We start from the raw sequence: 26,090 nt of genomic DNA, 5'->3' as shown, positions 1-26,090 counted from the left end.
TATATATATATATATTTCTTAAACTTAAAAACCTTTACATAAATGCTCAAACTGCACAAGAAAGTATCCTTACTGTAAACACAGAGAAGCACATGCAATTCTTATGAATACTTGTCCGTATTTATTAGCTTCGAAGTACTGAGCACCTGTTTTAAAGTTCTAATGGTAGAAACTCAAGGTTTTATTTTAAAATCTACAACCAAGGGCACTGGGGGTGCTCAGTCAGTTAAGCGTCCGATTCTTGGATACGGCTCCAGTCATGACCTGAGGGTCGTGAGATTGAGCCCCTCATCGGGCTCCACACTCAGCACGGAGTCTCTTTGAAGTTCTTTTGCCCTCTGCCCCTCCCCTGATGCTCTCACACCCATGCGCATTCTTGCTCTCAAATAAATAAACAAATCTATAAAAATGTATATATACATACGCAAATAAAAAAAAAATTCTGCCACCAGCAAAGCTGAGAAATGCATAACGTCATGACCATATGTCCCCTGACGTTGTTGGCAGTTTGTTAATTAACAGATACGTATGTGATCACCGGGTCCTAGTGATTCATTAACTGGAGGGGTCCCGGGAAGAATGCCCTTCAGATGAGTCGGCAGGAAGCACGTCTGCTTTCCCTACTGTTGTGTGAACCCATGGGTAGAGCCCATGGGTAGAGCCGAAGGGCTTCATGTTCCTCCTGAGACACCTACATACCCATATGAACCTGATGTTCATCTTGATCAGATTTTATCTCTACACAAGGGAGGGGAGAGGGACTGTGTCCCAGGAGTAGACTAGTGTGCCCATGCCACTCCCCCAACCCCACCTGCCACCTTGCCAAACCTACACTTGCACATGAGCGCGCTCGCTTGAGCTGGCTCAGATAGAAAATACCCCCCAGGGAGTCTGTGAAGAAGAATGGCGTGTTTCAGGTCTTCCTCACCGTCGATGCTGGTGGACAGCAGGGGATGCCGCCATCATCTATGTCTTGTTATCCTCTGAGTGCAAGCCCCACCCTTTCCGATGACATTGTGACCTGGCAGAGGGATTCACGCAGCTATAAGGAAGTTATTGAGAGGTGGAGGCTCTAATTTAGGAGGATTTAATGGGACCTGGTAACAGGACCTTCTGGGTACCTTGCTAAAGCCTGCATACTAGTTACAAATTCGGCCGAGGGCCAGCTGCCCACATGGAAGGTTCTCCGGGGCTACCCGGTGAGTCAGTAGGTGAATCCCACCCCCGGAAGCCAGTAAACACTCTGCCTCTTGAGACTTCCTCCAGCTGCAGGGTAGCAGGAAGTAGCCCCATTAATGCAGGTGCCTCCGAGGTGTCGAGGTGGGGGAGAAATGCAAACTACCAGGAAGTCCTAGGGTTCTCAAGAAGTTCAAAACCCTGGGTGAACCAATGTCGAATTTGCAGGAAATCTTGTGTTGGAGATTGAGGTGAAGGCGTCTGATTTCTGAAGTCTGACTATGACTCAGCAAACCACCACCACAGGCCCCAGATCATCAGAGGAATGCACGCCTCTCTCTGAGTCAAGGCGATGGGTGGGAACACTTGCTCTGTGCACATCTATCTGGGGGAGCAGAGAGGCAGAAAAGGAACCGGATTATGTCAGAACCTGGGCCAGGGACTGAGGAGGCTTTATTTTTTTTTTTCTCCGCCTAGGAAATGGCTGCAGGGACAATGACCTTTTTGCACCAGATACTGGAACAAGTATTAGCGTCAAGCTAGGAAATAATTTTATTTTAAAAAGCCAAAGACTGTTTATTCTGTTCCTGGATAAATGGAGGTATTCTTTTTTTCATTTACTGTGATCCACGGCAGGCAAGGGAAGAGTGCTGGGTTCCTAAAGTTTCTCTAAGTTCCTGCTGGAGTTCTCCACTTCTGTATCCATAGGACAGAGAAGGGAATAGCAGGTCACACGGTGACTTAAAGTTTCAAGGTCACGGTTCTCAAACTTCCCACCTGACCACAGATCTCTATTTCTTGGACTAAGCGGTTTTGTCTTGAGCCATTTTTAAAACTGCAATTTTAACTCTACCTCTAGAGAGTGTTTTCTGTATTCCTTCCCATCTACTTAATATCCTTGACTCGGATCTTAATAGGTTTTTGGAAATGGACCAGTTTGCCTCAGAACGCCATCCTCAGAATCAGACTTGGAAATCACCACTCTTCTTTCAGCAGATGGTGTTTGCTGCGTAATTGACTACCCGAAAACTTGTGGGTTCAGACAGGAGCAATTTCTGTAGCTGACAATTTTGTGGCTGAGCTTTTCTGGGCAGTTCTGGTCTTGGCTGGGCTCGGCCACGAGTTGGCTAGGTTGGCTGAGAGCTGTGGGGTGGTCTCAACTTGTTCACTCATTCTGCTTTGTATAACCTACTCACCTTCCTGGGGGGCTTACCCAGGCTTTTCCACATAGTTGTCTGCATAAGCTTCTGAGAGAGAGCGAGCAGAAGTGTTCAAGGCCTACCTTGGAACTGGCATGGCATCATTTCCATCACATTCCATTTGCCAAGGCAAGACCCAAGGCCATCCCTGATTCAAGGTTTAGCCTATGTCTTGATGGGAAGGGTGCAAAGGGTTACGTTGCTGAAGGCAACAGATGCAGAAAGAAGAATTGGAGCCATTTTTTTGCAATCTGTGATGCCTACCAAAAAAGGGAAAGTGTATCCAAATAATTTGATTGCAGGGGAATTTTTTCATGGAAGAGAAGTGGGCTGACAAAAATCTGTATAGATCTGTACCTTATTTGAAGTGGTTGTGAGCAATTGTTCTTGCTGATACTGACACCATGAAAACAGAGAACATGGGGCAAATTCTCAGCGAGCTGTAGTTGGGTATCCTAGATTTTATACCCAATAAATGTGAGGCCCTTTCCCTTCACGCTACAATCATTTCTGTTTTGCAAATGTTTGTGTGGATGCTTGTTGCAGGCTGAGGTTTCTGGGAGGTCGACTTGGAGACAGAAGGTCGGGTAAAAGGTCTGTGCCAAGGCGAACGCCTGGACCAACACCTGCAGTGGAGGGAGGGTAGAGTAGAGAGCAGCTGAAGGGACCTGAAGGCCCTTGGCCTCAGACAAGCTGTGGAGAGCTCTCCCTTGTCGGGAGCCTGTCAGAGGGCTGTCCCAGATTGGGCCAATAGGCCTGGGCCCTTCGTAACCACCCATCTGTGGGAGTCTTTTGGGAAGGACATGACCTTGGGCATAGTTGAGACAATCCCCAATGATGCCAACACGTGAAAGCTCTCTGCTGATTACAGTTCTGGGGCTGAAGGCCCTTCATTCTGGATCCAACAGAATGTTCATGGAATCACAGGGAGAGTCTAGCTACCGACCTATAGCCGGTCTAGTCTGCAGGAGAAGCTGCATGGACACACAATGCGAGATATTTATTGACTCTGTTGTTCTCCTCAGAAGCTTGCAAATAGCTTCGTGAAGGGTTTCTGACTCAAAGGACTGCTACCTTCCTTTTGCTTCTGGAGCTGAGCTGGAAGTGGTGGGCTCACTGAGGAACTCGCTTAGCCATCCGTGCAAGTCTGCTTCATGCATATTTTATGCCTCCTCCTCCTCCCCTTCCTCCTCCTCTTCCTCCCAAAGGAGCCCTGATTCCTGCCACCCTAGCTTTTAGCCAGCGATTCCTGGCATGGCAGATGGGGATGTGGACTTTTCTCGCTCCTCTGTCTGATCACCAGGTATCCTCAGTGCTAGCAGGGAGTGCATTTGGGCTAAGGGGAGGATCAGAGCTCAGCACTCCAACCCAACTCTAAGGTAGTCATAAATATAAAAAAAATCTGACTTTACCAAATAGATTTACTGGAACAAATTGTGTTGCCATCCTAGTTTTCTTTGCTTGGTGAAGGAATGAAGTTAGCTTCCCTGGTGGATTTAGAATAGGATTTCATTTCCAAAAATCTGATTTACATACAGCTATCATCTGCTGCATTTACAGCAAATTAGGAAAGCCCTCCTTGGATTTTCCATCTCAATATGGAATTGCCCTTTTAAAGGCCTTAAGTGGCCTTTGCAAGAGTTCACCCAGCCCCAAGAGGAGGCAGTATTGCCTAGTGGTGAAGAGCCCAGGTTCCAGAGTCAGGCTGTTCTGACTCTGGGGCTTCTAGGTGTGTGTTCTTAGAGAAGTCATTGTCTCAAAGCCTCAGTTTTCTCATCTGTACAATAGAGATTACAATAGCTGCTTCTTCCAGACACTACTTATAAGGAAGATTTGGTGAGGTGATGCCCATGAAGAGCCTGGCATAGGCCCTGGCATCAATAGTGTGAGCTTCTCTTCTTTCAGATGATGGTGGTGATGGTGATGGTCATGATGATCCTGATGACAGTGATGATGACAGTGATGATGATAATGGTGGTGGTGATGATAGTGGTGATGGAGATGATGATGATGGTGATGATGGGGTGATGATCGTGATGATGGTGGTGATGGTGATGGTGATGATAATGGTGATGGTGTGGAGATGATGCTCATGATGATGGTGATGATGATAATGATAATGGTAATGGTGATGATGGTGGTGGTGATGGTGGTGATGGTGATAAAAACAGTGAGGCAGGGGTGCCTGGGTGGCTCAGTTGGTTAAAGCCTCTGCCTTCGGATCAGGTCATGGTCCCAGGGTCCTGGGATCGAGCTCCGCATCGGGCTCTCTGCTCAGCAGGGAGCCTGCTTCCCTCTCTCTCTGCCTGCCTCTCTGCCTACTTGTGATCTCTGTCTGTCAAATAAATAAATAAAATCTTTAAAAAACAAACAAACAAACAAACAAACAAATAAAAACAGTGAGGCATTTGGTCTTTGCTTTCTGTCAAATCCCCACACTCACTCCTCTTGATGGTTAACTTCATCTTCCAGTTCTTAATTGTTTTGCTGCAGGATCCCGAAAGTCATAGGTCGTGGGTAGATATGAATGAACGCCAGGGAAAAAAATATTTTTGACAAATTTCTAAAATACAGATTCAACTTCAAGATAGCAAGATAGCATCACATGAGTAAGTTCTAAGAATTACATAAAAATAAGTAGCTTTGGCTGATTTAGTGGTCCCTGCAATGAGGCACCTAAGGGAACAGAGCAGGGGTGCACTTATGGGTTGGTGGCACCACAGGAGTGAACCCTCGGGTGCAGGATCAGGGGACTGGGGTGGAGAATAGCAGGCAAAACAAGGGGCCATGGTTTGTGGACACGTGGGAGGCGCACAAAGCCACAAGCTTCTCATTGTTGGGTCCACCAGTGGCTAGCCAGCAGTGACTGCCAGGGCAGACAAGGCACAAAGCAAACTGAGTAAGATTTCTAAATATATGGACTTTTGACATTGGCTGTGAAACCCCAGCTGTCCTATAATAAGCTTTAACCTTTGTCCACTGTGGAACAAGACTTCACAAGAGGGTGGTTTCCTCTTCTTGGCCTCAGGTCACCACAGGTATCTGCAGAGAGGTTACATTGCTGAATCTGTAAATTATTGATACAAAGACATTTGTTTTGCAAGTGTGGTTTCGGTATGAGCCTAATAGTCTACAGTGAAAGAGAAGATTCTCTGTCTTCAGCGGATGACTTAGTAATGCGTTTCTTGATTTGGAAGACTTCCTTCGTTGGCATCATAGGCATCTGGTGTGTTCTGATTCATCACTGTGTCTTACTGAGCCATCCACTGTGGTCATACTCAGGTTATCAACTTTCAAAGAATCAGAATTCAATGAAATGCTTGAATACTGACGCTGTTTAAATTAGTGGACCCTTTCGCCGCCAATTTAGAAGAGCTTTAGGATCTCTGAGGACTTTGTTGCTGGCACTATCACCATGTGCTTCCATGGGTTTTGGAAAAGGTAGGCAGCGGGGCCCACCATAGTCCCTGAAGTCCTCGTGTGACTATGTCCCTAGCATCTGATTCTGGACTTCCACTACTTTCTCATAAAAGTAGGGAGAAAGCGTGAACATTGGTCATCTCTGAGGATGGGAGCTGAGTGTTTGAGAGTCAAGGTGGGAGAAGAGAAGGTTTTCCCTGTTTATCCTTTTCTGTTTATCCTTTTGAATTTTAACCTGAGTGACTATTATAGCCATTTAAAAAATAAACAAAATCCATTTTTAAATATGAAGTTCTTCCAAAAGGGGGTGAGGGAGTGTTGTGACTTGAGGAGATACCATCCCTAGTGGTAACCGGAAATGGAGCAAAGAGATGAGAGGAGTATGCAAGCACAGACAACGAGAGTCCCTCAGGAAATCACAGGAGTAGGAAGAAGATTCAACTGTGCAGAATTAGGGTTGGGTTTCTTTGTTCATGGTGGTTTTTTAATTTTTCTGAAATACGTATTAAGACATGCCTCATGAATGTGTATGTGTGTGTGTGCTGGGTTCCCTTGACCTGTGACTGGGAAGCAGACAGGCCGGCCAATGGCAGGCCAACACAAGATGCTGGAGGTAAACATCTAGAAAGCCCTCTTGAGTTGGAGTGGTCTCTCCAGTGGAGCCTGCCAGTTGTGCTCAAGTCTGCATAAATGTGTGTGTGCATTTCCGTGGGGGCCCACCATCAATTAGGGATCAGAAAACACACCAAGTGTTCAATTTTGTGAGGCTTGTTTACGTCCTGGGCAGGAAGGTGCTGGGTTTCGATGATTCCCTGTCACAGCGTCTCCTTTAATGAACCTCCGTTCTCCTCAAAACAGAATAAATTTGTCTTCCCTGGCAGAAACAATAAATAATGTATACGGAGATCGCTTCCCAGTATTGGTTAAGGCTGTTTCTGTAATCCGCTGTGGGCACATCTGTCACTTTTTCTTGGTGACAGATGAGCTTAATACAGTGGGAAGCTACCACAGAGCCCTCCCAGCACAGCCCTCAGAGAGGAGGTTACTGTTCACCAGAAAGCTAGCTGGTTTGCAAATCTGCAGGTCAACTGCAGCAGGCTAGCAGCAGGAAAAGTCTTCAAAGCAGGGGTGCCTGGGTGGCTCAGTGGGTTAAAGCCTCTGCCTTCGGCTCAGGTCATGATCTCAGGGTCCTGGGATCGAGCCCCGCATTGGGCTCTCTGCTTAGCAGGGAGCCTGCTTCCCCGTCTCTCTCTGCCTGCCTCTCTGCTTACTTGTGATCTCTGTCAAATAAATAAATAAATCTTAAAAAAAAAAAAAAGAAAGAAAGAAAGAAAAGTCTTGAGAGCAATTCGCCAATGGCAAAAACTAGGATGTACTTAATGAGCATACCGGAATGCCCCTGCGGCTAATAATACATAATATGTTCATTAAAAATAAATAAATAAATAAAAATAAGCATACTGAATGAAGATTCTGTCATAGCGTCTCTGCACAGTCTTTAAACTTCAGGGGTTTTTTGTTGTTGTTGTTTTGTGTTTGTTTTTTTTTTTTTTTTGGTTTAGAAAAGGAAGACATGCACAAGATTTGTTCCATTGTATTTGCATTTGATGGACATTTAAAAAGTTCATACCATACTATTCATACTGCCACCCTAAACCATGAGAAATTGGGAAATACACACATGCCTGAGGTGGGCAGAATTCTCTCCTGGACTACAGTCACGTGAGCCACCCCTTTTCGAACCACAGAAGAGTGTGAGAGACCAGAGTCCTTCATTTTGTTTCTCTCCTTCCAATTAAGTTGACTATCTTAGTTTCACTGTTTAAACAGTGTAAATGGATTATTTTGCAAGATCGTCTCAACTACCGGTTAGGCAGTAATTATTGTGTTTTATGGATGAAGAAGCTGGGACACAGAGAGGCTGAGTCATTTTCCCCGAATCACACAGCTAGCCAATCAGGAGTCTAACCCAAGCAGTCTGACTCTCAAACCAGCATGCTAACCACCATGTTGTATTCTAAAGAAAAGTACTTGGGCTCTTGTTATAGAACCTACATTTAATGGAAAATCATTAACTTTATACTTAAATACTAGAACGAAAAAAAACTGTCATAAACCTGGGCTGCCATGTACAGTTGTGCAGGTGAGCACTGCCCAACCCTAGAGAGGCATGTGTTTATGTTACAGCCCCTATAGGACACCTATTAAAGCTGGGGAGAACACAGTATCCACAGGTGGGTGCCATGGCCCAGAGTAGCCTGAAGGATTGATGAACTTTGGGTAAATGCTTCTTCACCAAAAGAAATATTATTTCCTAAATGATCCTAGTAAAGTAAGGAAAGTTGATTATGGAAAAAGAAAAGCAGGGGCACCTAGTTGGCTCAGTCAGTACAGCACCTGACTTGATCTCAGGGTTGTGAGTTCAAACCCCACATTGGGCCTGGAGCCTACTTAAAAAAAAAAAAAAAAAGAAAAGAAAAGAAAAAGAAAAGAGGAAGGAAAGAGATTATGTAAATCTTTAAGTAATTGGCAAATAAATTTAATCATATGCTCCAGATTGACAGACTGAGTTAACTCACTTTGCCATGACAGATGTGGTTATTAGAATAATCACTTACCAGGGTGCCCAGGTGGTGCAGTCGGCTAAGCATCTGCCTTCAGCTCAGGTCATGATCTCAGGGTCCTGAGATCGAGTCCCATCAAGGGCTTCCTGCTCAGCAGGGAGTCTGCTTCTCCCTCTCCCAGTGTTCCTCTCCCGTGCTCTTGCACTCACTCACACTCTTGCTCTCTCTCTCAAATGAATAAATGAAAAATCTTAAAAAAAAATTATCACCTATTGTCTCACATCTCCTCTATCTTCTGATTGTTTATTGTATTAGTATTTTTACATCATCAAGATTTATAATAGAATTTATATTTTATTGGGGATTGTAATTCCCACAGTTGCTTAGCCTTCATCCCACATTAAATGGACCACCAGACCTTATATCATGGCCTCTCCATTATTCATTGATTAACTTTTTAGTTTGGCCCCAAATTGTATTGGGTACCTGTGCTATTATGACTTGGTTCAAGTATCTTTGTGAGATAAGAGTCTCAAAAGTGGGAATCATTTGATAACACAGTATAAGGATATTAAAATGTTGTAGGCATTGTCAAATTGGCCTCTAAAAAGGCTGGACCAATTTCCACAATCTCCTATAGTCTATAAAAATATCTATTTTTATGCCCTTACCTCCCCTGAATATTACCACCCAGATTTTGCTTGTATGAAGGATTGAAAATGGTATGCTACCCTGGAACCCAAGTCAGAGATAGTGACTATCAACAGTGCACTGTATATTTTCCATGACTCTTTGCTGATATGGAAACACAGAATGTACACACAGACTGTCTTTTTTAACATAAAAACACCCTTCATCTTGCTTTTTTCCCCATTACAGAAAATTCCATAGCGACACATACCGTCTAACTTTTAGGAGTGGTGCAATGTATAGATGTTCCAACAGATCAATGACCATCAAGAAGACATTCTAATATTTACTCAATGTTCTGTTGATGGTCTCTTAGGTAGTTCTGGACTCTTGTTTCAAAAGATGTCGCTGTAGATATCTTACGCCCCCATCTTTGAACTCACGGATGAATATTGATTCCTGGAAGTGAAGCTTCTGGGTGGAAAGGTATGTGCATTTAATATTTTGATTGATTTTGCCAAAATGGCCTCTAAAGAGGTTACAGATTTGGGAAACCACCAGCGGTGCATGGACCTGTCCATTTGCCCACAGCCTTTGCAAAATAGGTTGGCATTAGCCTTTTGGAACATAGCCTAGAAATCTGGGAAGTGAAAAATGATATCTCAGTTTAATTTTAATGTCCGGCTGTCTTATTTATGGTAACAGTTGACAGACTTTTTAGTATGTCTACGAGGCATTTGTATTTCTGTGTGTCTTCTTCTGTGAACTCTTTTCATGTCCTTTACCCATTTTTCGGTTGGGTTTTTGGTAAGGACTATTTCTTTTCGGTTTGTAAACTTATTGATATGTCGACTAAATTAGCCTTAGTCATCTGTCTTGTTAAAGTAATTCCCATTTGTAGTTTGTCCTTTGTTGTTCTTTGAAGTATTTTTGGCCATGAAGATGGCCACATTTTTTTTTTTACTTTTATACAGGCAGATTTATTAATAGTTTATACATCTAGGTTTTGTGTCTTCCTTACAAAGACATTCTTCATGCCAAGATTGAATTTTCAAATTATCTCATATTGTCTTCAGGGACTTTTATAGTTTCTTTTTTCCTTTTTAAGTTTTTATTTATTTAAATAATCTCCACACCCAACATGGAGCTTGAACTCATGACCCTGATCAAGAGTCCTGCGCTCTTCCTACTGAGCCAGCACCTCATTGTTTCTTTTTTTTATGTTTATATACTTATAATTATATAAACATATATTTATATTTTATATTTATATTTTTTATATTAAAACATTTGACTCACCCGCTACTTACTTCAGAGTAAGGTAGAAATTGTTTGCCTTTTGTCCTCATTGTTAGCCTGTTGAACATTCAACGAGCCTTCTTCTCCCCACTGCTTGGAAACACTGCTCTCAAGAAAATCCCAGAGTTTCCAGGGGAAAGGTTCCTAGGGACACATCTCGCTCTGTGGTTCATGAATGTTGGCTTGCAGATTGGTCTTACACCGGTCACTTGACCGTCTCAGGAGGGGCTCTCTAAAAATACAGGTCCCTGCCCCTGGCCCTTCCAATTCTGAGGGCCTCAGGTGGTGAAGGGTTAAATTATTGTCTTTTTCCTCTATTTATTTGAAATTGTTCAACTGCATATAAATATTTCATGAGTAGTTCAATAATCGCTATGCATACTTCCCCTAGGTTCATTCACCATTCTTAACATTTTCCCCACATTTACTTTATCTTTCCATGTATTTATGTACACACACACACACACACACACATACACACACATTTCTTCTTGGAGCCCATTGAGAGTTAGTTACAAACAAATTTCTCTTCACCTTTTTATATTTCCACATTTTTATCCTGAAAACTAAGATATCTACCTCCATTGCCACCATATAATGGTCATCCTCAGGAGATTTTACCATTGCTAAGAAGACTATTATCTAACAACCCATTTTCACACTTCCCGTTGTCCCATATGATGTCCTTCATAGTTGTTTTTGTTTTGTTTTAATGTTATTTTATTTTTTCAGTGTTCCAAAATTCATTGTTTATGCACCACGCCCAGTGCTCCATGCCATACGTGCCCTCCCTTGTTTTGTTTTTCATCCCTGATCCTATCAAGAGCCCTCAATGCCTTTGGCTTTCACAGCCCTTTAACCTCCTCAGGACAGTTTCCAACTTGTTCTTCGGTTACCTTGACATTTTCGCTGTGTTGCAGAATGGCCTTCATGGGGGACGTCTGTTTCTTCGTGGTTAGATACAGTCGGAGCGTTTCTGGCAGCAACGCTGCATAGATGATGTGTGTCACGTTAGCAGACACACCATGTCCGCTTGTCTCATCGTCCGGGACATTAAATTTAACTGCTTGGTGGATGTGGTACCCCACAGATTTCTAGCCCTCGGATATTTTTAGGTGCTCCCGTGTGATCCTGATGCAGAGCCCCATTTGGGATTCACCAGTCAACCACACTGCTCTGAGATTTTGTGTGGGGGGGTCTCTTCCTGAGGAGGCAGGGGGTCTCTGAAGGTGGGGCATTTGGAAGAACTTTTTTGGCTCCGGTAAAAGGGAACTTAGAGTCTTTAGTGGCAGACTGATCCTCCGTCTGGTATAGCTCATTACAACATATTTTTCATGCCCAAAAGCAAAAAAATAAAAGCAGGGACTCGAGGGTGAGTCCACTGGGTGGCTCCGTGAATTTAGTGTCTGACTTGATTTCTGCTCAGGTTGTCATCTCAGGGTCATGGGATCGAGCCCCCGTGTTGGACTCCACACTGGGAATGGAATCTCCTTGAGATTCTCTCACTCCCCCCTGCCCCTCCCCTTGCCCTACCCTGCACCCCTTTTCTCTCTCTCTCACACTGCACCGTGGACACAAAGCATCATAATCTTTGACGTTCCTGAGTGAAGGAAGCCAGACATAGAAGGTCACGTACTGTATAATTCCACTCAGATTCTTAGAGACAGAAGGCAGAGTGGTGGTTGCCAGGGGTTTGGGGGGAAGGGAGTGGGAATTAGTACCGCGTCACTGTTCAGGAAGATGAGAAGTTTCTGGAGATGGGTTGGAGGCGATGTTTGCACAAGAACATGAATGTGGTTAATGCACTTCAAAGAGATTAACACAGTAAACTTTAATTTCATGTACATTTTACTGAAATAAAAAAAAGTTTTTTTTTTTAATTTATTTATACTAAGGCTAAATGGCCTACTTTGTAACTTCCCTTCCTTGGTTTTAGCTTCTGGAATAACAGAAGATGAACCTTTCTCTCTTCTGTATAATATCCTTTCAAGAAGTTTCCAGCCTGTTACCCATGCTGCCCTTCCCTGCCCCCCATGTCCCCAACCACGGTGGGAGCAATAGAAAGTCTAGTGGAAATTTTCTTCTCATAACTGGATATTAAAGCAGCCTAGGACTGCCTTAGGGGACAATATATATCAGTGTGTGTGTGTGTGTGTGTGTATTCACACACACAGAAAATGAACCATTTTTTAAAAAGATTTTATTTATTTATTTGACAGTGAGAGAGCACAAGCGGGGGAGCAGCAGGCAGAAAGCGAGGGAGAAGCAGATTCCCCACTGAGCAGGGAACCCAACACGGAGCTCAATCCCAGGACTCTGATATTGTGACCTGAGCCGAAGACAGATGCTTAACTGACTGAGCCACCCAGACGCCCCCAAATTAAACATTTTCCTAGTAAAGCAGTCCACCCATTTAGACATGGGACAGTGTCTGTGATCCTCACCCAGAGCTCTCCCTTTCTACGTGTGGAGTCCTATGCCTGCAAAGAATCTTGTAGCTGCTGCTTGAGAGCAAGTTGTGTGTAATGATTTATAGCGAATAAGCTATAGAGAAGCTGGGGTCTTTTATCTCCTTTGGGTTTCGAGGCAGAAAAGGAAAGCTTGGTCATCTGCAAACAGCCTGACGTTTCTTGTTAGTTCCTATAACAATTCGTAGCCTTTTTAAAAAGACAGGTCACCTTCGCCATAGCAACAAATCCATTTCCTCCGGTGAGGTAGGCCCTGGCATGGTTATTAGCGGTCCTCCCAGCTCAGTGTGCACTTGGCCTTCAGGCTGTGAGCTGTGCCCGGTGTCCCTTGCAACTCCAGATTTAGGCCCAACCAGCTCCTTGGTGTCCTCCGGGCTCCAGGCTGATCAGATGGGCCTGAGGCCCATTCCTGTCCCACGGAAGTCACTGAGGAGGCAGAGGGTGTCTCCTTGCCCCTCATTGAGGATGGATTCATCAGTACTCCTTGGAGGAGATCTGGGTCTTTCATGGAAAGAGGAAGGGCGAAAAGAGCCAAAACAGGGACAAGAAATAGAGAAGTCCAAGGTGAGTAGAAGAGGACTGGAGCATCAGAGGCCTTGGAAGGAGCCAGGCTCTCGGCTTCTCCAGATCACAGGCCCCCTGCACCCACCAACCTGCATGACGGTCTGGGGGAAGGAAAGCACTCTCGCTGCCTGCAGCCTGACCTCAGGCTCCCACTTCCTTCTCTAAGGTCTTGGGTTTATGTGTCCCATCTCCCCCAAAGGTAGAGTAGCCCGTCGGGTCTTGGGTAAAGGGATGGCTGCTGTTCCCGAGGAGAAAGAGCAGTGAAATAAACATCTGTAAGGAGTTGGTGGCCCTCAGCCCAGGTATGAAGAGGACAGGTGGGCCTTGCAGCATGCTTTGGGTCCAGCCTGATTCTCCCAAGGCCCGTAGAACAACAGTCCCGTTCATGTGGGAGGTCAGCCCTTCAACGACAGGCAGGAGGCTGGGGCTGGGGGTCCCAGATCCTGAAAGGAAGGTCTTCTCACACCAGCCCCCACCCTCTTTCCCCCTACCATCCTAGGCTGAAGCCATGCCCGCAGCACTGGAAGGTTCAGGCTCTTTACAAGGGGAGGAGGGGACACGGAATGGAAGTTATTTACATGCCTCGTGACTGCCCCCTCCCATTTCACTCAGCCCCTCCTCTCTGGCAGCCACCCGTCTGGTCTCTGTGTCTATGAGTTCCGTTTTATTTTGTTGGGTTTTTAGATTCCACATCTAAGCACCATCATGCAGTATTTGTCGTTCTCTGTCTGACTTACATCACATAGCGTGACACCCTCCAGGTCCATCCATGTTGTCGCAAATGACCCAATTTCACTGTCCGTTGGACCTCGGTTTAAATAAATAAATAAATAAAAGGGAGAGAGAGAAGAAAAAAGAAATCGAGGAGACAATGGCCTTGGACCCAGAGACCATCAGAATGGTCCCGTCCATCTAGAATGACAAGCGCTTTTCTTCCTCATTCCTGCTTGCAGATGGACTCCTGCTCTGCAGGATAGTACTTTCCTTTGTGACAAACCACCTACACATCGTCAGGCAACTGCCAACCACTCATCTGCACGACACTATATTTGTGCCCAGTTGGCTTGCTGGGAACTACGTTGCTTCCGTGTCTGCAGTGCAGACGGAAAGAAAAACAACAACAAAAGATCCAGTCCTCTGCCTTGGTGTTAAGAGCAGAAAATGGACAGCAAGAGTAAAAGCAACTAAGAAGCATTTTTTGTTGAAGGAGGAGGTGAAGGAGAAAGGGGGGCAGGGCTGAAGGTCATGGCCAAGATGCGTTTCCTCTATTCAGTATTTGGCCTGACCATCTCTCTGTACACCCAATTCTGTCCTCCAGAAATAGGTGCAGTGACCCATAAGAAAAAAAAAAAAAAAACAACACTCTGAGCAAGTGGGGAGCTTCTAGAAACCTTTGATGATTTGTCAGATTATCTTTGCAGACCCATCACAGAGCAACCTCTAGAGAAACCATATGTAAGGGACTCCTTAGCCAGAGGGAGCCATTTTGTTGTTTATGGAGTAAACTTAGATTGACCCTGCCCCTTCCAGAGGAACTTACTTAAAAGCAAGTCCGGGAAACCAGTCCCAGGTAGCAAAGCCCAGATACAAGGGCAGGTCAGGCCAGGTGGAGACATCCAATCAGTGAGGCGTGCATACTGTCTCCCTAGCTACCAAGGAGAGTGGGCCCCGCCTTTTGGGCGCCAATTCTGACCAAGGTGATAGGCTAGTTCAAATATCTACTAGGGTAAATTGTAATTCAGTTGGCTACCCGTGTGTGACCTAGCAGTTTTCTCTGTGTGTTACAATCTCATTGGCCACCTGTGTGTGGCCAGGCCCAACCACATGGCCTTTGCTTTATAAAAGTTAGTCTGTGAGGCTGGGAGGGGTCACCTCTTTGTAAGAGATGGACCCGACCTGTCAGTTTGATTCTCGATGCTTGGGGCGAAATAAAGCTTTGCTTGACCTTCGCTTTGTATCAGTCTCTCTCCTTTGATCATGGATCCATTATTGGGGGACCTATCACATATATATTTTTTTAAAAAGAATGAGAATTGACACCACGACGTAAAATTGATACATTGACATAAAGTAATCTGGAATTTCATAAAATAAAAAATATCAACAGAGGGGCACCTGGGTGGCTCGGTGGGTTAAAGCCTCTGCCCTCGGCTCAGGTCATGATCTCAGGGTCCTGGGATCGAGCCCCGCATTGGGCTCTCTGCTCAGCAGGGAGCCTGCTTCCCCCCCTCTCTCTGCCTGCCTCTCTGCCTATTTGTGATCTCTCTCTCTGTCAAATAAATAAATAAAATCTTTTAAAAAAATCAACAGAAATATTAGCCCGTTTTTTGTTGAGGATGTGCTTTGAAGAGGGAAGTGTTGGTGTTCCAAGGACTCACTGAGAAATATGAAATACTGTGCCTAATTGTACAAGAACGTGGCCCTAAGAGTCTTTGCACAGAAATACTTTCTTGGCATGCGAAGCTGTCAACGGACAGCCATGGCGACCTCTCCCAGTTTCCACTATTCTAGTAAATACTGCGAGATCACATTCCAAGCTTAAACATTCTCCCTCTGTGGACATGGCCCACCATCTTGGAACATTTAGAGCAGTGCCTATGGGGGTGTTAGAATGAGCTGGAAAGTTGCCTTCCAAATGGGAGGGGTCCCACCTGATAACCCTGAGCTTATTGCTCTCAGCTCCTCTCCACTGCCTACTGCCAAGGCAGGGGTGAGGACAGGGAGGACGGGGATCACAGGCAGTGGCCCTGAAAGAAACTCTGATTTCAGTCCTTGGGTATCTACCCAGGGAGGCAGGAGCCCTGCCCGAATGGTTGTCAGTAGAGAAAACCATAGAACAAAAGTTCGATGGAGAAGGGTTCTAGATGGCCCTACTTGAACACATCAGGTCCTACATGAGGAAGCTCAGCGTTTCTTAGAGCAGAACAGTTGGACTTGCGTCTCCTGGTGGTACCCTAGGTGATCTGTAGCATCACCTGGCAGGTGATCTTGCCCCCCCCCTCCCGCTTTTTAAAAAGATTTCATTTGAGAGAGAGAGCACGAGTAGGGTGGGGTACAGAGGGAGAAGCAGACTCCCCCCCTGAGCAGGGAGCCCTAAGCGGGACTTGATCCCAGAACCCCAAGATCGTGGCCTGAGTCAAAGACAGACACTTAACAACTGAGCCACTCAGGCGTCCTTCTTGCTCTCAGATCTTAACCTATGTTGAATCAGTCCTAGAAGTCTGATTTCTAATTTATAGGAAATACATAGGTAGAGGAACAAAGTTAGATTATCCTTTCAGGAAGCAGGTACTGGATTGTTCTCTGAGACACTGGGCCTTGATTTTTTTGTTTTGTTTATTTTTTTCAACACATCACTGGGTTTTAAAAGTAAGAAAAAGAAGAAAGAAGAAGAACAAGAAGCAAAAGATGTGGGAGAAGGCTCTGCTCTGTGTTAAAAAATGCTTCAGGGGGCGCCTGGGTGGCTCAGTTGTTAAGTGTCTGCCTTCGGTTCATGTCATGATCCAGGGTCCTTGGATTGAGCCCCGCATTGGGCTCCCTGCTCGGCAGGAGACCTGCTTCTCTCTCTCCCTCTCCCCAGCTTCTGTTCCCTCTCTCACTGTGTCTCTCTCTGTCAAGTAAATAAAATCTTAAACAAACAAGTTGCTTCAGAGACATAATAAGCAAATGCAATATATGGTCCTTATTTGGATCCTAATTACAACTCTGTGTGTGTGTGTGTGTGTGTGTGTGTGTGTGTGTGTGTGTTTTGGGTGGGGATTGAGGCAATTAGGAAATCTTGTATATGGGCTGCATGATGCCAAAGAATTATCCTTAATTTTGTTGGTTATGATATTGGCACTGCAGTAAGAAAGTTCCCATAGTTTTTAAAGATGTATGCTAAAGTTTGTAGGGGTGAAATGATAAGATGCCTGATACTTTCTTTAAAATATTTGAAAGGCAGTAAGCTTCTGACTCTTGATTTTGGCTCAGGTCATGATCTCAGCGTCCTGAGATCGAGCCCCACATCGGGCTCCTTGCTCAGCGGGAAAGTCTGCTTGAGATTCTTTTCCTCTCCTTCTGCCCCTCCCCCTGTTCACCCTTGATCTCTCTCTAATAAATAAATCCTAAAAAAAATAAAATACTTGAGGAAAAAAAAGGATCGATAAAGCAAAAGTCCTTTTTAGAATTCTTATGAGATGCTTGTATTCATGGTTTTATGTACGTGAACATACAGTGTGCACTGGTATAACACATTTACTCTGTGAAATACACACACAACATTGAAAACACATTAGGCCTATTAGCACGCCCTTCAGCAGAAAATAATGTGTTTCTGAGTCTCTGGAAATAGTTTGTTCTTTCTCCCTCTGTTGAAATAATCAAAACCAAACAAACTTTAGGGCAGAGACAGCTCACATACAAAGAAATATGGATGATGTTTGAAAAATATAATTTCTTTGAAAATCCACTTATTTCTAAGAAGTTTAAAAAAATAATAACCTGGGCGCCTGGGTGGCTCAGTGGGTTGAAGCCTCTGCCTTCGGCTCAGGTCATGATCTCAGGGTCCTGGGATCGAGCCCTACATCGGGCTCCCTGCTCAGCAGGGAGTCTGCTTCCCTTCTCTCTCTGCCTACCTCTCTGCCTACTTGTGATGGCTGTCTGTCAAATAAATAAATAATATCTTAAAAAAATAATCTTACCATTGCCACTTGGAACAAGGTGAGACTGCATTCTTCCTGGGGGGCCCAGGCTTTCTCTAGGACAGTAGTCTTCAAAGTAGCACCTGGGAACTTTTAGAAATGCAAATTCTCCAGGTGTTCCCCACCCAGGGAATCAAAGGTCTGTGGATCTACCCCCAAGGCTATGGGGTGGGGCTACGATCTTGCTTTTAACAAGCCCTTGGGGTGATCATGATGAGAACCAGGGCTCTGAGAGCCAACAAGTTTTAAGTGTCAAGAAGGTGCTATCAATTCTGGGAACCCCTGAGAGGCTTGGGCTGTGTGGAAGTAACGCATTAAATGATTCGTCCCTCCTATTTGCTAAGTGGTGGGGGTTTATCCAGGGCTAACATCCCACATCCCCTCCTATAAACATCTCTGCTCATATAGCTATTGCCAGGAAGTATGGGTTGACAGTGCTCTTGAAGTACAGACCTGGCCAGGAGGCTATGTTCTGGAAGGATTGTTCTGGAAGGATTTGGAAGGCAGTTGCCATCTTGTGTCTTTTTCACCTCTCATGCTCAATTAGATGAACTGCACCCTTGAAGTTTTATCAGCTGCACGGCATTTGGCGGATTCCTCTGGCCTTAAGGGATAGAACTTGATCCAGTCCTTGGCAGGTCCCCAGCTCATTTCAGTTACTCAGCGCGTTGAATTTATGCAAAAGTTAGAAACAGGCAAAGGAATTAGCAGACATCTGTGTTACACTGGAAACATTTTCTCTCCCTTTGATCTCTGTGAGAAATGAGAAATCATTCTGCAAGGGAAAATGTCATATTATTCAAAGAGGAAACTCCCCTTGAAAAATATCATTATACTTCTGTATCGCCTGCATGCTAACTCCTGGGTGAGAGCAGAAAAAAGGAAAGTCACCTGCCAGTTTCATGGACTTCTGGAGGCAGCTTGGAACAGGCTGAGGCTGTGTTGCTGGAGGGCCCAAGGACCCAAATCTCTGTTTTGGGGAAAAATCAACTTGCCCAGCAATCTTTAGTTGGAAAGACACCATTGACCATCCAAGTCCAGTCTCATGAGGGTCATGACTGCTTACCAACTTGGAGATCCAGGTCATAATTCTAAAAGGGGAAGCTGTTCTACGGATTTAATGTGATCCCGATCAAAATGCCAACAACAGTTTTCACAGAATTAGAACCAAAAAAATCCTAAAATTTATATAGAACCATGAAAAACATTGAATAGCCAAGACAATTTTGAAAAAGAAAACCAAAACCATCGCAATTCTGGACTTGAAGTTATATCACAAAGCTATGGTCATCAAAACAGTATGGTACTGGTACAAAAATAGACACACAGATCAACGGAACATAATAGCAAACCCAGAAATAAACCCACAGTTATTTGGTCAATTAATCTTTGACAAAGGAGGAAAGAATATGCAGTGAAAGAAAGACAGTCTCTTCAACAAATGGTGCTGGGAAAACCGAACATCTACATGCAAAAGAATGAAACTGGACCACTTTCTTGCACCATACACAAAAATGAATTCAAAATGGATTAAAACCTAAATTTGAGACTTGAAATTATAAAAATCCTAGAAGAGAGCACAGGTAGTAATTTCCTTAACATGAGCTTTAGCAACATTTTCTTAGGTATGTCTCCTGAGGCAAGGGAAATAAAAGCAAAAATAAACTATTGTGACTACGTCCAAACAAAAAGCTTCTACACAGCGAAGGACACTAACAGGCAGCCTACCGAATGGGAGAAGACATTTGCAAATGACATATCTGAGGAAGGGTTAGTATCCAAAATATATAAAGAACTGAAACAACACCTCCAAAAAACATTGAATCCAATTAAAAATGGGCAGAAGACATGAACAGACATTTCCCCAAAGAAGACATCCAGGTGACCAACAGTCACATGAAAAGACAACCATCATCACTCATCATTGGGGAAATGCAAATCAAAAGGTCAGTGAGACATCACCTCACACCTGTCAAAATGGCTCAGATCAACAACACAACAAATGACAGGTGTTGAGGAGGATATGGCAATAAAGGAACCCTCATGCATTGTTGGTGGGAAGGCAACTGGTGCAGCCACTGTGGAAAACAGTATGGAGGTTCCTCCAAAAGTTAACAAGATCCAGTAATTGCACTACTACGTATTTGCCCCAAAAAACAAAAACATTAATTCAAAGGGATACATGTACCCCGATGCTTATAGCAGCATTATTTACAATAACCAAATTATCAGAACAGTCCAAGTGTCCCATCAGTTGACGAATGGATAGAGAAGAGGTCACATGTATATACAATAGAATATCTTTCAGCCACAAGAACGAATGAAATCTTGCCATTTGCAACAATATGGATGGAACTAGAGGGTATAAGGCTAAGTGAAATAAGCCAATCAGACAATCACAAATGCTATATGATTTCTCTCATATGTTGCATTTAAAAAACAAAATGAGCAGAGGGGAAAAAAGAGAGAGAGAGAGCCGCCAAACTAAGAAACAGACTCTTAACTCTAGAGAACAAACTGGTGGTTACTGAAGGGGAGGTGGGTGGGGGGACAGGTGAAATGGGTGATGGGGATGAAGAGCATACTTACAATGATGAGCACTAAGTAACGCATAGAAATATTGAATCGCTGTACTCCACCCCTGAACCTCATACACCTGTCGGTTAACTATACTGGCATTTAAAATACAGTAAAATAAAGGGGGAAGCTGTTTTCCTCCTAAGTGACAAGACAGGGTGTAAAGAGCATTGATCTGAAAACCTAACAGTACGAGGTTCAAATCTCAGCTGAACACTTAACATCTGTTTGAACTAGATCAGTCCTTCTTCTGTGAGCCTCCATGTCCTCATTTCTGGAATGAGAGTAACAGCTAGCTTGCAAAGGTTATCTGAATGGACACACGCACACGCAAGCACACAGGTGTGCATGTACACGCACACATGCATACAGAACATTCTGTTCTGCTGCACTCGTGCTTCTGTAAGCATGACTTAGCTCATATCTGATTGCTAAATCCTGGAATAACGACAGTCTTACATGGAGGTCCTGATGAGTTTCCCCAGTCCGCTAACTCTTCCCGCTGGGGTAGCGGCAGTTGACCATGTCTATCTGCAGAGCTTCAATATGGCAAGTGTAAGGAGCACAGCACTGTTGGTGATGACAGGTTGCCTGTTACATTTTTGGCTCAGTTCAACCCGCTGCTCTCAGAAAGTGCTCACCACATGATTTCCCCCACTCTTGGGGCGTGTTGCTGTCACCACTCTAACTCGGCAGCCCCACATGCCTTTTTACACCCCTCCTGTGAAGATGCATTCACGTCCTAATTTTTTTAAGTAAAAATATCAGGTTTACTGTAGCATCTATCTCTTTGTTAGGAATGTGTTTTTTGTTTGTTTGTTTTTTACTATACTCATGTTTTTATTAAGATGATGATTTCTGTTGATGCCCTGGCTATGAATTTTTGTAGATTTTAAGAGATACACTCCTACTGATATTTTTGCAGAAACCCTACTGGCTTAAGGGTGAATGCTCATTTTATTCTGAATCTTGCAGAGTGCTGGACTGATCGGGAAGACGGAGATTGTAGTAAAGCAGAAATTGCATGATGCAAAACAAATGCATGTGTGTGTATACATACACACATGTCCACATGCATGTGCACACATGCACAATATACACATGTGTAGACACATACATATACACGGATGTGTATACATACATGTGTATACACACATTCACACATTTATACATGTGCATACATATGTGTACCTCCCCATATGTATGTTTTGAGTCTTGGTAGCAGTGGTAGACACTTGTCATTCACCTTGATCTCCCAGCTCCTAAACTTCTGTCCTTGGAGGTGTCATCCATGCCCTTATGACTTCCATGGGGACAAAGATTACCTCTCGATACAGAGTCTAGAAAGGCTAGATAACCATTTGCCCACCCCCACCCTTGCAGCAAGGGCAGAGGTCTGTGCACTAGCTCTGCCCCCCAGAGCCACCCATGCCAAGACTCTGCTATGGGAGCTAGTGACGCTAAACCCAAGAGCCAGGAACTCTGTCATTGCCATGGTGAGCTTCCCAGCGTGATTTCGAGCCATAGCTCCCTTGTGCTTCCTTCCTGTGCCTCCTGAATGTAGCATTTGTCGGTCTTCCTATGGTTCCTCTTTCCAAAAAACTCATCTGCTTAACTCCACTGGAATTAGTTTTCTCTGGCTTGTTATAAAGAACTCCAGCTAATTCGGGAGTCATTATTATCCTAAATTCATTGTTTTCTTTCTTTCTTTTTTAATTGTGTTTTTTTTTTTTATTTATTTGACAGACAGAGATCACAAGTAGGCAGAGAGGCAAGCAGAGAGAGAGGAGGAAGCAGGCTCCCTGCTGAGCAGAGAGCCTGATGCAGGGCTCGATCCCAGGACCCCGGGATCATGACCTGAGCCGAAGGCAGAGGCTTTAACCCACTGAGCCACCCAGGCTCCCCATTCTTTTCTTTCTAAACGTCGACCTCATCCACTCCACTTTAAGGGATCCCCGGGTAGGCAAATTACCCGTCTGTTCCGGGTAGCTATGGCCGCATCTACCAAGCCATCCCCAAATATTAGTAGCTTAGGACAACAATTTATTATTATCCTGGTTCCGGGGGTTGACAGGTGTCTCATGCAGTTGCCGTTCCACAGTTGCTGGCTGGAATCTTCTGGAGCAGGGGATGGTTCCTTCCCTGACCCCTCTGGCTCCTTGTCTTCTCTCTTTCTCTCTCTCTTTCTTCATCATGTCCCAACCTCCAGGCCCCTCCCCGTGGCTTTCATAACACGCCGGCTTCACAGTGGGCATAGATGGCAGCTAGGTTCGAAGAGGCAGGAAAGGGGCACTTAAGGACCACCACTGGAAGCCACACAGAATCACTTCTGTGTGCCATGGGTCAGAGCGGTCCCAGGGCCTGCCCCAGCGCAAGGGTGGTGGGGGGATGGAGGCGTGACCTCCAGTCCTTGAAGTGGGAGACCCAACATCCTGTTGCCAGTGCCAGAGACATTTTTGTGGTCCTCTCTGGAAAATGCAGTCTGCTGCACTCCTCCTTGAGGGGTTAGAGCCTATCCAGAGACAAACCGAAAACATTCAAGCAGTCTGTTTTTTTAAAAAGCAAAGTGTCCATCCTTACAGGGATGAGATTAGTTGTCCCTGGAATCAGACACAGCACACGTAGCTGGACAGTTTCTAACGGGAGGGGTCAGCTTCTCATGGGAGAGCCTGCCTCGCCCCCTTTACCCGGGGTCCTCACCTCTGCTGTGGGGGGGAATGATGCAGCACAACTGGGGACTTCTTTGAGAGTTTTAGAATCTCAGGGGAAAGTTCTCGCCCCAGGAGTTTTGGGGTTTTTTGGTTTTTTTTTTTAATACTTGTGAAAATCTACCAAGCCAAGAAAAATGATAAGCAGGATCCTACCTGACAAAACTTTGGAATTGAGTGTTTTCAAAAATAATAATAAGCAAATTAAAAAGAGAATAAATGCACTGCTGAGCTGTGGGCCTTGCCCTGAGCTGCATGAGATGTGCGAATGCTGTAAAGGGCCAGGACAGCATTCCTCAACTTGATTTTAGCAGTTAAAACTGACGGTGTCTGAACACAACTTGATTTAACAGAGTGTCTGCCCAAGGAAGAGCCTGTTTACCTTCTCACAAAGCAATCTTTTCCTGTGGCTCCCCTTCAGGGAGGCAGAGGAGTGTAATTTGTCTCTGATCTCCCAAGACCTCGGACTCTTAAAGATGGTTTCTCTTATTTATCATGTTGACATTATTGCCTAGGGCTGCCTGCGGTCTTGATAGCAAGTACCTGATGGAAGGATCTCTCTTGGTTTCACAAAGTTTCTGGATCTAGCTTTAAAAAAAAAAAAAAATTCTGTTCTGGGACCTCTGGGTGGCCCAGTGGGTTAAGCGTCCGCCTTCGGCTCAGGTCATGATCTATACACACATTGCTTTTTTAACTTTGGGAAGGAAGAAATGCAGAATTGAGTGCAGCCTCCTGAGTATGAAGGAGAGAAAACCCCACCCTCAGTGCTCATGGCTCCCCCTTGGAAATGTTGGGCATTGCTACTGGGAAGCATCCCACCCCAGTGTGAGCAGAAAAATGGTTATAGGCAGCTTCACCCTCGGGCCCTGACCCCATCATTGGGCTCGTTAGGTCTGCATTGAGAGGGGCAGGTGTTTTCCCCATCAACAGCCTCTTTGGGGGGTGCCTCATGACTTGGTGGCACCTCAGGGAGGAAAGCCAGGTGAATCTCATGGAAAAGGACCCTACCTGCCACCATCTTCCTGCCCAAAATGGCAGCCCTCGGAGCCGGAAAGAGGCTCCCTCCATTTTGCATGAGGTTAAATGTGACTAATGGCTTTGCCACTGACACTATATTGCCCTTTGGCCATGGAGGAACTGAAAAGATTTCCTCCATGTGTCTATAGTCAGCGCCTGGAATGAGAACTCTGGAGAAGCATAGAGACAGACCCATGAGTCTTCTGACTAAGTTACAGAAGGTTTCAGAGCTACTGGGCAGGGGCAGATGGCGCCTTGTATGCACTTGGCTATGGCTGCAAGCAGCAGAGAGCCCAGAGACCATGTGAAATGGCAGCCATCCACCCCACAGTCAGCTCTGCAGCCGGGGTAGGTAGGGCTAGAAGGTCCCTCTTCTCTTGTCTGTGGAGCCTACAGTATAATCCTCCCTCTCCCCGAGGCAGAGACCAGAGACGCACTGGACACCTTGAGTCTATATAATGCTCTTCATCCGGACACCTCAAGACACTTCCTCAGAGAGAATTTCTGAAAAGAAATCTCCGAAAAAGATGGGAGAAAAATCAAAGCAATCACTGTTACAACCCCACTCTGGTTCTAGAACATGCTGACAAGAAAGGGTCTGTCCTGTCAGTTCATTTCCCCCCATCACCCCTCCCCCACCGACTGATTCCCAGAGGTAACTTAGCAAATAGCCAGCATTCCAGGGACTTCATCAATCAGGGCTATCTTGGGAGATTTTGACACGCCGGAGGTGGTTTGGTGAGCTGTGTTTCAGACTTGATTTTTCATTAGAAAGGACATGGCAAGTTGGGAATTAAGTGGGAACAGAACAAACTGGCAAGGGTATGTGTTCCAGCGGCTAAATCAGACAAACACTGAGTCATTGGGCTTCACCAAGCCCTTCTCTGTGAAAGCCGTCCATGGACTTGACCACCTGCCTGTGTTTGTCAACTGCAAATAGGTTCAAAGACATTATTCTGATAAAAGGTGGATTGACTTCATTCTTGTTCCCCACTCAAGGACTGACCTAAGAGGTGGACTTGGGATTTTCTTTTTTTTTTTTTTTTTGAGATTTTATTTTTAAGTAATCTCTACACCCAAATGTGGGGCTCAAGCCTACGACCCCGAGATCGAGAGTCACGTGCTCCTCCAACAGAGCCAGCTGGGCGCCCCGGGAGTGGATTTTATTCGTAAAAACGCTTCAAAGGCTTCACAGTCAGAATATTTATTTTGTTCTTCTGCATTTCTAATGCAAAATAAAATGACCTATTTCACATAGCCCCAGCCACGTAAAAGATAAAATTTACCTTCCGTCCTCAGTGGCAGGAGTAGGAACTGTTTGCTCCATCACAAAATAAACACAAGAGCAGTTTGAAATCAGGTCAGATAAAATCAGCAGTCAGGTTGGGAAACAGGTCTTTTCCTCTACTTTTGCCTCCTTTCCCACCAGCCTTAAATTTTCCATCAGGGGGAAAAAATGTAACAGCAGAGAAAAAGAACAAAAGAGGGAAAATAATAAGAAACGTGGAATACGATGAAAATATGTAAAATAGGCCTTGGCGAAATCGCTGTTGGTTGAAAAATGTATCTGTGTGGAAAACGCAGCATTTTTGCCTTCCGTTGGTTTAGGAGATATTTATAAAGTACTCGTGGGTAACTCCTAGGCAAGAGACACAAGCAAGGTGACTTGAGACAATCATGTGTCACAAACTCAGAAAGCTACAGGACCAAAGCAAGTAATGCAGTTGTGTGGCTGTGACCAAGGCAGGAGGGAGGAGCAGACAAACAGGAGGATGCTTGCTCTTCT

Source organism: Lontra canadensis, unplaced genomic scaffold (assembly GCF_010015895.1).
Source record: "Lontra canadensis isolate GAN:19392208 unplaced genomic scaffold, GSC_riverotter_1.0 scaffold126, whole genome shotgun sequence".
In the NCBI taxonomy this organism is placed as follows: Eukaryota; Metazoa; Chordata; class Mammalia; order Carnivora; family Mustelidae; genus Lontra; species Lontra canadensis.
This window is presented reverse-complemented; position numbering follows the sequence as displayed.